Source organism: Carica papaya, chromosome 2 (genome assembly GCF_054855325.1).
Source record: "Carica papaya isolate Zhongbai chromosome 2, ASM5485532v1, whole genome shotgun sequence".
Lineage (NCBI taxonomy): Eukaryota > Viridiplantae > Streptophyta > Magnoliopsida > Brassicales > Caricaceae > Carica > Carica papaya.
Window position 1 is genome coordinate 26384189 of NC_142310.1, and position 14168 is coordinate 26398356.

A 14168-nucleotide genomic window follows, 5' to 3' on the forward strand; every position below is an offset into this window, starting at 1 on the left:
TATGGGGACGGCCCGTTTCACCCTCATACCGAACGGGGTATTGAGGTTCATGGTTTTGGCGCCCATACCGGACGGGATATGGAGACGGCCCTGGAATCAAATTATTAATGTTAATGGTTCACATGTAGCGGGGACCGCCTATGAATCCCTACGGATACTAGTAGGCTGGTAAAAGAGGAAATTTATTATCTGATTATTGAAGTACAAAAGTATAACATGTGTTATGTTACAAACTGTATATGATTTTATGATGGTTATAATGTTATTGTTTTCATATGTTATTTTCACGAATCTCACCGAGTTAAGTGGACAGTAAAGGTTTTTATCATTAATAAATGAGTTTGTTATAAATTATGCTCCATTGGTCATTTTTGTTTTCTACCAACCTTTACTTCTGTGGCAGTGAGATAGTGTGATGTCTTTACTGGGCTAGTGTAGCTCATTCCTTACTTAAAAATTTCAGATCAGGAAGACGTGGTTCCTGAGCCCGTTCCATAGGAAGACGGCGAGTTAGATGCCTAAAGATTTTATAGTTCTATTTATAGTTTTTATTTCGAGTATTTTTTTTAATTAGCTTATTCTTTCATACGTTGGATACATTTTTGGTTATTGTGTAAGAGATGTTAATCAGAATTTTTATTTTGCTTCCACACTTAGAACTTTTAATACATACATCTTCATTTTAAATTTTTGAGGCCGTTACACATGAGATAAAATATTGAAGAGAAGATTAATTTGAAGAAAATTCTAACGCAAACCAATACCTTTACATGCATGCATGTAATGCGACGAATATATTGACTATTACGCGATGACTACGATGACTAGTACTATGACAACAACGACTACAACTATTAAGAATTTGAAGATATATATCTTTGGTGGATTGTAATTGGTTATTTAAGTACCTCTCAACAGCAATCCAAACAATTCAAAATCAAACATCTTATCATTCCATCCTAAGAATAATTAAACCTCTAGAGCATATTAGTGTACTATTCTAATTGTGCATATCAAACAGCACTGTCATCTCCACTTGGTCCCCGTTACCAAACACTAAATGAGTTGTTGTTATGCTTACGGGTTAATACAATCAATGAACCATCACTATGATTGCTGAAGCTTATACGATAGAGAATCCTCGTTGATCAGAGACGATGTCTCCCAAGGAACTTTCATCACTCCTCCATTTATGGCCCCCTTAGGCTGAGGTGATTTATTCAGTTTTTCTATATTTTTTTTGGATTTCTTTGAGGTTTTGTTTAATTATCCAACCCTATTAAGATCAATGAGGTTGAGTTAGTAGAGGGGCTTCCCAACAAGGCTTTAAAACATGATATGCATGCTTTATTTCTCCTTACTGTCTTTGTGTTTCTTCTTCACTTGATTAGTTGCCTTGGTGATCATCTATCATAGGAAGCTCTTTTAATTCGTAATCTTCTTGTTCTGCTCAATCTCGGAGATCCTTTTGAAGTTAGCCAACACATGTTGGGCTTTGAGAGGGGAACGACAAACCTCTGGTTACGAGTCATAGGGGTTGTAAATGATTGCACATGCTTTGACATTGCAAAGTCATTAATGATATAGGTAAGCTTAACCTTGTTCTAGTCATGACGTTTTGTGTGTCTGGCCAAGGAGCAAGAGGGACTATATATAAAATGAGACAAGGATTGGAGAGTTATTAGTAAGGAATGGGGAATGGAGCATTATAATATAGTAGAATATGCGATCTAAGGTAAGATATGGTGCATTCAAAAACATTAAGTGGAATGCCAAAATGTTAGTTAATGATTTTTAGATATACATGTTCCTCATTAATGTTAGCTTTTATATAAAGAGTGAACAAATCATATAAAAACTCATATATTTTAAATCTTCTATTAAATTTTCAAAAGTTCAAGCATTCATATAAAATGGTATATAGGTGGCATTAGCTATGAGTTTTTAACACATTAAAACAAGGGAACATCCATATGATTTATAAAGATTTACTTTATATTTCACTTATTAACTATGAATTTGGCTTATCTATAAAGGATGTATTGTGTTAGGATTTTTTTATGTAATGTACTATGATTTTTTTATCTTTTTATTTCTTTTTGTATTCTTAAATATTATAACTTTGTTGTGTGTGTCTTATTTAGAGAGATTATATATATATATATACACTTACAATGATAAAAGAGTGATTCATCGAATATAACTAACCATGTTTACTTCCCTTTATTTATTAAAAATGGCACTTTATTAATATGCTGTACTTGTGTTAATTGTATAATTGATTTTTTTAAAATTAAAAATTATGCTAACTATTTAATTAAAAATTTTAGTACAATTAAAATTAAATATTAATGTAAACAATTATGTGAGAAAATGAAATGTTACAATTAAATATTAATATAATTAATTCTCTAATCCATACATAAAACGGACTGCAAATTTAATTTTAAACAAAGTAATTGAACTTAAGTTCTTTTATGTATCACTAAATTGACATATTCACAAAAATAAATAAATAAATACATTCAATATATTTTTATTAGAAAATGGTTGATATTAGAAGTTAACAGATTATATAAAAAGGTATGTAGGTGATAATTTGGCTAACTTGTTAACTTTTTATATAAAATTGTGAGTAGACGTGTTCTTCATTAATGGGAACTGATGCCATCCCTTAATGATCGAGCCAAAGGCTCAATAGTTCCAATTCTAGGATCTTTACTTCATTACCAACCACCTTAATAGAAATCAATCCTTTTAAAAGTTAAATATAATTAAGGTATGATAATACTTGACTTTTAAATCAAGTTGTATTTCTCTACCTCTACAAAAATAAGAATTGAAGATTCGACTCATATGTAACACAAAAATAAATATATAATGCTATCATATGTTAAAATTAATTATAATTTATTGTATTATTACATTTATCTTCATTTTTAAAAAAGTATTTAATGTCTTATGAATTTTTGAAACTGTTATCGCAAAAGTATAAATTGGTTTTGAAAAAATGATCCCACTAAGAAAGGTTAAATACTGGTCATTGTCTTTAAGAATCAATTGCAACATCGTACTACAGTTACTAGAGTAGCATACTATAATATTGAAAAAATTTTAATGTTGTAGTTTGTGTCACTGGAGTTAAATATGGTCTTGTTTTATATCAGTAACATTTTTTTTAGTAGTAAGAAACTATAAATTTGTGACCACCGTTCCTTCCTCTACAGGTTGACCAGAGCAAAACACCAAATCGCGACTCGAGCTGGAGGAGCCGCCGCACTGGAGAGCCTCGCCGTCGGTAAATTTCGATTTTTGGTATTTTTTCGGCCCACCGAGGGCCCTAGGGGTGTTTTATCATAGGAACTAATGCAAGTTTGGCCGAATTCGGCCAAAAACGGCCAACCTGAGGCGGATCGTCGCCGCTTGCGGTGGTGCCGTGTCAGAATTCCTAAATTTGCCGAGTAGGCCCTGGGTCTAATTTTGAGTTATTTGGGGACATGTGCAGGTACCGTAAGTGTGTTTCAGTTCCCGGAAAAAAAATTCAGGGAATCTAGGGACTGCCCATAAGCGCAGTGAAAAATAGATTTTTGACTTCAAAACAGGTAAGGACCCCTCATCCTATTTCCTATCACGGGATTAAAGTCTAATAAGTGATAAAACTGTATTTTATAAATTATATAGATACACATAATTTATTAAGGTTGCTAATGGAGCCCGAACCGGACGTATTTCCCTGTCAGTTCCTGTTTGGTTTATTTTACAGTTTTAAATGCAATATTGTATCTGTTTTATTCATTCTAGGATTTTGAATGCATGAATCACTGCTTACTTTATTTTGGCCTGATTTCGTGAATCTAATAATATGCTTGCCTTGTTGGGTGCTCGTTAATTGTTTAAGTATTCATGTTTATGTGGGAAACTGAAAACTAAGAAAAAAATAGAAAAGGTATGTGAATTGATAAATGGATAAGTTGACAGCCTCACTAGATATCCTAAGAGATGGTAGACAGACCGGGTCCATAGGAAACCCTACCGGGAATGTTGTCTCATACCGGACGGGGTATGAAGACTTTAAATGTTTTGGCGCTCATACCAGATGGGGTATGGGGACGCCCGCTTCACCCTCATACCGGACGGGGTATTGAGGTTTATTGTTTAGCACCCATACCGGACGGGGTATGGGGACGGCCCTGGAAATTAGGTTTGTTAAGGGAATATTTCACGGGTAGCGAGGACCCCTATGGATCCCCACTGATACTAGTAGGCTGATAAAAAGGGATAACTGTTGTTTGATGATTGAAATATAAAAATATGACATGTACTATGTTACAGATTGTGTATGAACTTATGATATCTATGATGTTATTTTTTTCATATGTCGTTTTTATAAATCCCACTGAGGTAAGTGGATGATAAATGGTTTGATTATTAATAAATAAATTTACTTGAAACTTGTGCTCCATTGGTTGTTTTTGCTTTTCTATCAACCTTTATTTCTGTGACAGTGATATAGTGTGATGTCTTTACTGGGCTAGTGTAGCTCACTCCTTACTTAACTATTTCAAATCCGGAGGACTTGGTTCCCGAGCCAGATCTACAGGAAGACAGCGAGTAGTTACCTAGATGTTAATTAATTTCTCTTATAGTCTTTCATTTTCAAAGCTAATAAAAAATCCCCATATTCAATGTGATACTCCAAGACCAATACAATTCATCTTAAATCACTCCTTAGCAGCCATCATCTCCTGATTCACCACTAATCTGAAATCCTAGGTAAAGCTATTACAAAAGCTATATTACTCACTAAAATTACCAATACTTGGCTTCAATAGGTCCTTATCCAATTAAGTATGGATGTTTTCGAGATTCTTTACCTACTTAGGCTTATTAATTCACCAAGTAATTGAAGTCTCTAAGATTGAAGTTGAGTTTAACTATAAGTGAAATCATTTTTAGCAGTTTTGATGTCAAGACTGTTGATATTTTAAAATTTATTTCCTACTTAGCTTATCAATTCACCATGCTGAAGAGAAAGTTATGTAAGGAGGCATGTCTTTTTTTTCAAACTTTCTTTTTTATTTTATAGTAGTTTGTGAAAATTTTAACTTTTTAGGATGTCGTCAAACAAATATGAGAAATAGGAGTTAGTATTTGTTCAAATAGCAAATAGATCTCTTTACTCAAGTTGATGATGAAATAGGGAGGACGATTAGTTAAATTTCTACAAGTGACTATGTGCTTTATTAGATATTTAGAAGATTGGGTGATGGTTTAAGCTTTTGCAGTCTTCATCAATTGACTATCTCAAATGTACATAAGCTCCAATATTCTGCCATTCACTTCCTTTTACAATTTCTAAAATATCGAAATAGTTAATTGTTACAAGATAAATCAAAATAAATTATTTTAGAAATAAACAAGTTAAAAACATAAAAATTTCAGTATAAGTACATATATGCATATATATATATATAGCTGAAACATAAACAACTATATCTAACTCATGAAAGAATTCTTTGTTAAAATGTAACTACCTTTTGATGTATTGGTATGAGGCTATGAAGGGGGATCATACAACAAATGCTTTAAGAATATGCTTTTTTCGTGTTTAGCTTCTATTTCGAATCACCTATATTATCATATAATTTTATTCTTAAATTGTGCTTTTCATTTTTCTACGACTGGTGGTTTTGTATTTTCTTGTAATTCTCTCTTTAAAAATGATGGAATTGTCCTTATTGACAAAATTATTTTTTATTATTCAAAGAGAAAAAGGATATGCAACTACCATTTTAATAATAAAATTATCTTTTCATTAAGGAAAAATATGCAATACCTAACCTACAGCCGAACCCTTAAAAAGATTTATCCCCAAAGAAAATTGTAGGTTACTTTGCCAATAAAGTGCTAATTATTTAGAATTAATTAATAGTGTCTGGTATAAAATAAACTAATAGAGTAACATAATAAGGTGAATAAAGATTAAGATGATGTTGTATGGCTATCTTCTTTTATAAATAAAGTTATCTTCCTTTTTAAAAAAATTCATGATAATTAGAAAATTAAAAAGTTCTATGACAATAAACACATATATATACTTCATTAATTATTTAGAATAGTGATGAATAGCTAAAACCTATAACAGAAACTATTTGTAAGAAGATAGTTTGAAATTATATTTCCTAAATATAACATCTTGAATTTTCCAGTTAAGGAAGTTAAGGGTAATTGATGCATCCCAAATTCTATGATCGATATGTATACATGAGGGAGCTTCACATGTAAAGTAACCCTACAGGTAATCCAACATTTAAAAGTATGTCCCCTAAGACTTCTTATATCACTTTTTTTGTTTTCTTGTGTATATAACAAATTTTTTTTTGGCCTAAGATAAAGTATATTTGTATTAAATTTATTGATTAAAAAATAACAATCTCGTGCTAGAAGAACACATATTTTTTTCAAAAAAGAGGATAAAAGGAGAACTTTATTATGCATTTATATTTTTAATATAGGTTCGGCTATCAGAGCCATATTTTGATACAACTTCTCTGTCATCGTTTTCATAAATCAATCCAACCATGTTTCCCATTTCCTTTTTGTCCACAATGTTCTTTGTAGTCATCTATCATTATTTATTTTCTATCAAACTTACCCCTATTCATTATTTTTGTATGGAAAACACAATTTATTCATATATTAGCTATCTAAATTCTTCTAGATATATTAATAGCTCTAATACCATGTTATCTTGTGAGAAATGAAAATTGTGTATTATCATTGAGATACCACTATTTATAGGCATATTATGTATATAGTTTCACAAAGAAAAAATTAAATGAAAATTAAATACACATTTACACCATAAATGCACTAAAAATTTTGGAATAATACATGAGATAAGAATTTATATTGTTAGCAATAGTATACTATGGTCAATAAATTATTATATTATTGGATCATATTTGCTAGTTCTAGTTAATAAAATTTCAAGCATTTTCATAAAAATGCTTGAATTATGAGTAGCTTCATCTATCAATAATGAGTTTTTAGCTAATAGGTAGCTTCATGTATTATTAACCAAATTCTACGTGATACCAAAGATGTGTAATAGGAAAGATGTATGGGAGGTTGTGTTGAGATGGTGATGTTGGCAATAGTCGGAAAATAAGCTGACTAGTAATTGTGGTGTGGGATGAGGTGTTAATAGGAAAAGTGAATAGGAATTTACAGAGTTGTAAAGCTCTAGCATATATGCACTATTTTCAAGTGTCTGTGATTGAGTGAGAGGGAGCAACAAAGCTGCATGGAAGAGAGGAACGAATGGGTTTGAGAGGATATTGGTAAAAGCTTGGAGATCTTTGGTGGGTGTGGGTGATATGTGTGCTTTTAGTTGTTTTTTTTTTCTTTTTAGTGCGCATATAGCCAAAGGAACGCTTGTTCCAATTCTTAGAATCTATAAGGTATCCATCAACTCATATAGGCATGATCCTTGAAGCTTCTATACATACCATATGAAATTCACACACAACCAAAATTAATCAATTCTATGTCAACTAGTTTAAACAGTTAGGTGTCTCGAAAAACCCTTTCATATTACTATTAAACATCATCACACATAGACATATAGGAAGTTGTTTTAGATGTGTAATGTAGTGTTTAAACTATGTTGTTGTTATTTATGCCTTTTTTTTGCTATTATTTTATGCTCCAAGGTTTCATGTATTTTAGATGATGTTATTGGTTTATTTTGCTATATAAGCATTCTTTATGGTTGGTTTTATAAATCTACTTGAAATGGATAAAAGGTATATTACTTTTCAAAAAAAATATTACTTTTAAAATATAGAATTGAAATTTAGGATTTAGATTTTTTAGTAACAAATTACACATTTCATTAATTGGATGACACAATTTCTTAAAGATAATCTACAAAAATGAACAATTTGAATCTAAAATCTCTTTTGAAGAGAAGAAATATCAATCATATTGTTAAGGAAAGATTAGTATGATTCAATTTTAAAATGGTATAATAAAAGTAATATATATTAACACTTTTGTATTGATTTTTGTAATAGCCGAAAAATTCGTAAAGAAATCAAACATATATTTCCTGCCAATTTAATGCACTAAAAATGTAAAAGTGTTATCTCTCTTTCAATAAACAAATGATACTAGCCTGGTATTTATAACACCCTGCCCATTGTTGTGCTTAATTAATTTAGAAAATTCTATTTGTTTAGGCCTTTGATCGCATTAAACTCATTTAAATTACACTGCGTATTATTTATCGTAATTCATAAATCTGGTTGATTTTTAATTATTTTATTTTTCTTTTATTTTATGAAATTTTGAATTTTTATTATTTAATTTGCATTTGATTTTATTTAATTTAGCTTTAGAAAAATTGAGAAAAATCAGAAAAATAGCGAAACAGGAAGAAATCCCATGGGGAAGCAGACCCGCACGCGTGGATGCTACGCAAATAGGCCCTATGCATGGCAGGAGGAGGCCCTTCTCCCTCATTTTTTGTGTCGAGCTCTTTTTCTCCTCTCTCTTCATCGGATTTTGCCACTTGGTGCAAATTCGACTGTTATAAAATTTTATAAATAGGTCTTCCCGTCCTATTCTTCCCCACACTTCCATTCTTTCATTTTTCTAGACGTAAGAGAACCGCTCCCAGTGGATGATGGTGTACCCTCTGACGAGAGTGGTAACGCAAATATCTATTAGGGGTCACCCTAATAATAGAAAAAATCAAATAAATCATGAAATGCTCTGATCTTCAGGTCATGCTTCGCGATATTACTTAGCCACGGGTGACCCCTATAGATAGTGCGATACAACTCTCATCAGACGATACGTCGTCCTCCATTGGGAGTGGTCCTCTTATGTCTTTCCAGACCAGATAGAGGAGGGAGGAAAAAGATACCCCGAAGAGCAAGAGGAACAGATACCCCTCAGAAATAAAAAGTCTAACGAGACACTTGATGCAACATGCATGTCAATACAGATACACTTCAGACCATACATGCTTCATTCCACTTTTCTCTTTTTTTTGTCCTTTTATTATTTTTTTACTTTCTATTTTTACTAGGCAATTATATTGGTTACATTTCATATTTATTACATGCAATTCATCAGGTGTCTTCAATTCACATAGCATGCTTGAAAATAAGAATAATTTGACTTATCTGAACACAAAGGCATAAAAAACAGGCTAAATCACAATAATTAGTTTATCAAAAAATACTCCTTAAGATGTCCAAAGAAATACTACATTCCTTACTAAAATGTCGATGTTTTCTAATTCATCGTTTTCCTTTCTTTCGCTTCTTCTCTCACTAGACTACTATCTCTCTCTCTCAAAATCTTGAAAAATAGAAGAATAGAAGTGTGGGAAGAAATGGAAGGGGAAGGGCAATTTATAGAAATTTGGAACCGCCGAATTCACCCCAAGTGGTGAAATCTAGTGAAGAGAGAGGAGAAAAAGATACTTGGCATGAAAAACGAGGGAGGAGAGCCTCCTTCACTTCCTTAACTGGAAGATTCAAGATGTTATATTTAGGAAATATAATTTCAAAGTATCTTCTTATAAATAGTTTGTGTTATAGGTTTTAGCTATTCATTACTATTTTACATAATTAATGAAGTATATATATATATGTTTATTATTATAGCACTTTTTAATTTTCTAATTATCATGAACTTTTTAAAAAGTAAGATAACCTTTATTTATCAAAGAAAATAGCCATACAACATCATTTTAATCTTTATTCATCTTATTATATTACTCTATTAGTTCATTTTATGCAGAACACTGTTAATTAATTCCAAACAATTAGCTCTTTGTTGGCGAAGTAACCTAAAATTTTCTTTACGGGTAAATCTTTTTAAGTGTTTGGCTATAGGTTAAGTATCGCATATTTTTCCTCAATTAAAAGATAATTTTATTAATAAAATGGCAGTCGCATGTCCTTTTTCTCTTTGAATAATAAAAAATAATTTTATCTAGTTCCATCTTTTTTAAAGAGAGAATTACAAGAAAACACAAAATTGCCACCCATTGGAAAATAAAAAGCACAATTTAAGAATAAAATTATATGATAATATAGGTGATTTGAAATAGAAGCTAAACATGAAAAGAGCATATTCTTAAAACATCAATTATATGGTCCCCCTTCATAACCTCATACAGATACATCAAAAGGTAAGTTACAGTTCAACAAAGAATTCTATCATGAGTTAGATATAGTTTTTTATGATTTAGCTATATATATATATGCATATACGTACTTATACTAAAATTTTTATGTTTTTAACTTTCTTTTTTCTAAAACAATTTATTTTTATTTATTTTGTAACAATTAACTATTTCGACATTTTAGAAATTGTAAGAGGAAGTGAATGGCAGAATATTGGAGCTTATGAACACTTGAGATAGTCAATTGATGAAGATTGCCAAAGCTTAAAACACTACCCAATCTTTTAAATATCTAATAAAGCACGTAGTCACTTGTCAAAACTGAACTAATCATCCTCCCTATTTCCTCATCAACTTGAGTAAAAAGTTCTATTTGCTATTTGAACAAATACCAACTCCTATTTCTCATATTTATTCGATGACATCCTAAAAAGTTAAAATTTTTACGTAATACTATAAAATAAAATAAAAAGTTAGAAGAAAAAAGCATGCCTCGTTACACAACTTTCTCTTCAGCGTGGTGAATTGATAAGCTAAGTAAGAAACAAATTTAGAAAATATCAACAGTCTTGACATTAAAACTACTGAAGATGATTTCACTTATAGTTAAACTCAACTTCAAGGTTAGAGACTTCAATAACGTGGTGAATTAATAAGCATAAGTAGGTAAAGAATCTCAAAAGCATTTACAGTTAATTGGATCCGATCCTTTAGAAGACAAGTATTGGTGATTTTAGTGAGTAATATGCTTTTATGATAGCTTTTAACTAGGATTTTGGACTAGTGGTGAATCAGGAGATGATAGCTGCTAAGGAGTGATTTAAGATGAATTGTATTGATCTTGGAGTATCAAATTGAATAAGAGGATTTTTTATTAGTTTTGACTATTTCTTTAGCCCTCTAGATGGGTTTACGACGTTGTAACATTAGTTCTAACTGGTCAATGAAAGAAGCTATTTAGTGGGTATGTATAAGTACCATTAGAACTTGTACAATGCTGGTTTACACTGATTCTTCTATTTTGTTTGTTTAGCTATTGTTTCCTTGTTAAAAGTTAGACTTTCATTTCTTACTTTTCTACTTATGTTATTGTATGATGCTCAATTTGACACTTTTCAAGTTTTTATTTTTTCTTATAGGAGATAATTGATGCTAATATAGAGGGTAAATTAATGAGCATGTTGAATATGGTCATTTTCTTTGATTTCTAACTTATACATAAGAGAATGAGTAGATATTTAGAGTTGTCTATGGTTAGAATAGGTTCACTGAGCAAGTGAATTAACGTGGCATCAAGCTTGCTTCAGGGATATAATACATGGAGTTTTTTCTTTGAAAAAGAAGATGAAGGGGATTGGTGGTAGTTAAGGCTATAGGAGGATTATGAAAATTATCAGTGTATATATTTAACTTTTCTTGTCTACTTGTACAAGATCTTAATATAGATATAGAGAATGAAATTTAATACGTTCTTGCATGTGTATATGTGTATTGTTAATTTTGATTTGTGAGCCTTGTGAAGATCGAAGAAGATACTAGGAAGTTCTTTGGTTACTTTAAAACTTTGTTGTGACTTGGGAACTAATTATTAGTGTGTCCATATTAGAAGAGTATCAAAACAAATACAAGATTACATATGAAATGTTTGCAAATCATTATATTTGGCTAAAGAGCAAGTCTTATATATATATATATTTATATGTTACAAAACAAGAGATAATTCTAATTTAATCAAATACATTTCTCACATTTATTATAAATACAAACATTAACAGATTCAAAAAATATATTTTAATGTCACAAAATCGCCTATTGATTTACAAGGTAATGGTATATTAATCTGTTGTATTTTTTTGAGTTCAACTATTAGTTCAACAACTTTCTAACTAATACCATTGACTTTTAAAAGTATAAATTTAAATTATTATTAGTATGTAACGTGAACTCTGATATAGAAAAAAAAATATATCTATGGTTTTTGTATTTTTTTTAAAAAGAATTAAAAAATAAAATGGCGGTAACTGTAAGACATCAAGACATACAATTAAGTTGGATTAGAAGATAATGGCCATATTAATTGATGGTTAAGAGATAATATTTGTGAGTATGGTTGCAATGTATAATTGACTTCAAGTGTGAATGCATGCTGGGGATAATGCAGAGAGAGTAAGTAGATACATGCATTACAGTGAAGCAATAGCTTTTACTTAAAATGGATGACCACAATTGAATAATTTTATATAAGTACAGCCTTACAACAATTTACTGATTAAATTTTTTTAATTACATTACCCTAAATCAAAAGATTTTTCCATATCCCTTATTAAAGATATAACATTTTTGGAGATAATTTGGGCATTCCACTTGCAGTTTTAGAATGCACCACATCTTACCTCACATGGTATATTCTTCTATATTAAAACATTCCGCCCACATTCCTTACTAATGGCTACTCAACCGTTGTGTCGTTTTATATATACCTCCTCCTGCCCCTTGGGCACACATGACAAAATACCATGACTAAAAAGAAGGTTAAGCTTGTTTATATCACTAACAACTCTGCAAGAAAAGCCACATTCAAGAAAAGGAAGAAGGGGCTGATGAAGAAAGTGAGTGAACTTAGCACTCTTTGCGATGTCAAAGCCTGTACAATCATTTACAGCTATTATGACTCGCAACCAGATGTTTTGCCTTCCCCTCTCGAAGCCCAACATGTGCTTGCTGACTTTAAGAGGATGCCCGAGATGGAGCAGAGCAAGAAAATGGTGAATCAGGAGAGCTTCCTGCACCAGAGGATCACTAAAGCAATCAACTAACTGAAGAAACAGCGCAACGATAATCGCGAAAAGGAGATAACGGATATCATGTTCTAAAGTCTTACTGGGAAGTCCCTCCACCAACTCAACCTTATTGATCTCAATGATTTGGGTTGGCTCATCGAACAACACCTCAAAGAAATCCAAAAGAGCATGGAAACACTCAGCAAGTCACCTCAGCCTCAGGAGATGACAGAAAAAAGGAGTGGTGAAGGGTCTTGGTGAGACTTTCACTTAAATCAAGGAAGATTCTATGGTGCAGACACTGCAGCAGTCGCAAATGTAGTTTGTTGATGGGATGAATCCTCAAGCACAGCAACAGCGTTATGTCGGGTTGAACGGGGAACAGGCAGAGATGATGGTGCCATTCACAGATCAGAACTACCAGAATAATGGATTGGTATGGTCCAGTGTGTTTAATTACCCTTAGAAATTGAGAATTATGATATTTGATTTTGAATTTTTTTGGGTGTTATAGGAGATGTACTTTAAATAACAAATTAAATTCCACCATATAGATATGTTGTTAGTTTCTTAGTCGTCATAGTCATCGTCTAAATAGTTGTAGTCATCATAATAGTTGTAGCTGTCATTCTCACGGACATAGTCGTCGGATCACATACATTCATGTACTTAGATTACTTTGTGTTATGATTTTCATAGATTACTTTGTGTTATGATTTTCTTTAAATTAATCTTCACCTCAATATTTTAAATTTTTTGTGCTAGTTCTACTCTTCATTCTTTAATTTCTCCCTTTTTCCAGCTTGACGTGGCTGTATTACTATTTGTTAAAATATATGTGCTCAATATAAATTTATGCTATAAGAATGCCCTTTTCTCTTCTTTCTTTTCTTTTTTTTTTATACTCAATTCAGATAGTACAGAAACATTGTTGATGCACTATATGTAGAAATTTAGTTTAGTTATGAGGAAGATTAAACTCAAATTTAGTTTAGTTAGTCAAAACATGCAATATTTTAAATAACTCAAATATATTGGAGAATCCCTGACGATCATAAATAGATTCGTGATGCAATTATTATGCTCAAAATATAAAAAATAACTGAAATAAATAATTTTCGAACTCAACAATATGTGAATAGCTAACTAATACTTTACACAAGAAGAAATGTACAATATGTACA

At 31.1% G+C, this 14168-nt stretch overlaps 1 pseudogene; it reads left to right on the top strand.

The window, feature by feature from the left end:
* Positions 1-12720: 12720 nt before the first annotated feature.
* LOC148268921 (agamous-like MADS-box protein AGL80 pseudogene) lies at positions 12721-13245 on the top strand (annotated as a pseudogene).
* Positions 13246-14168: the final 923 nt, after the last annotated feature.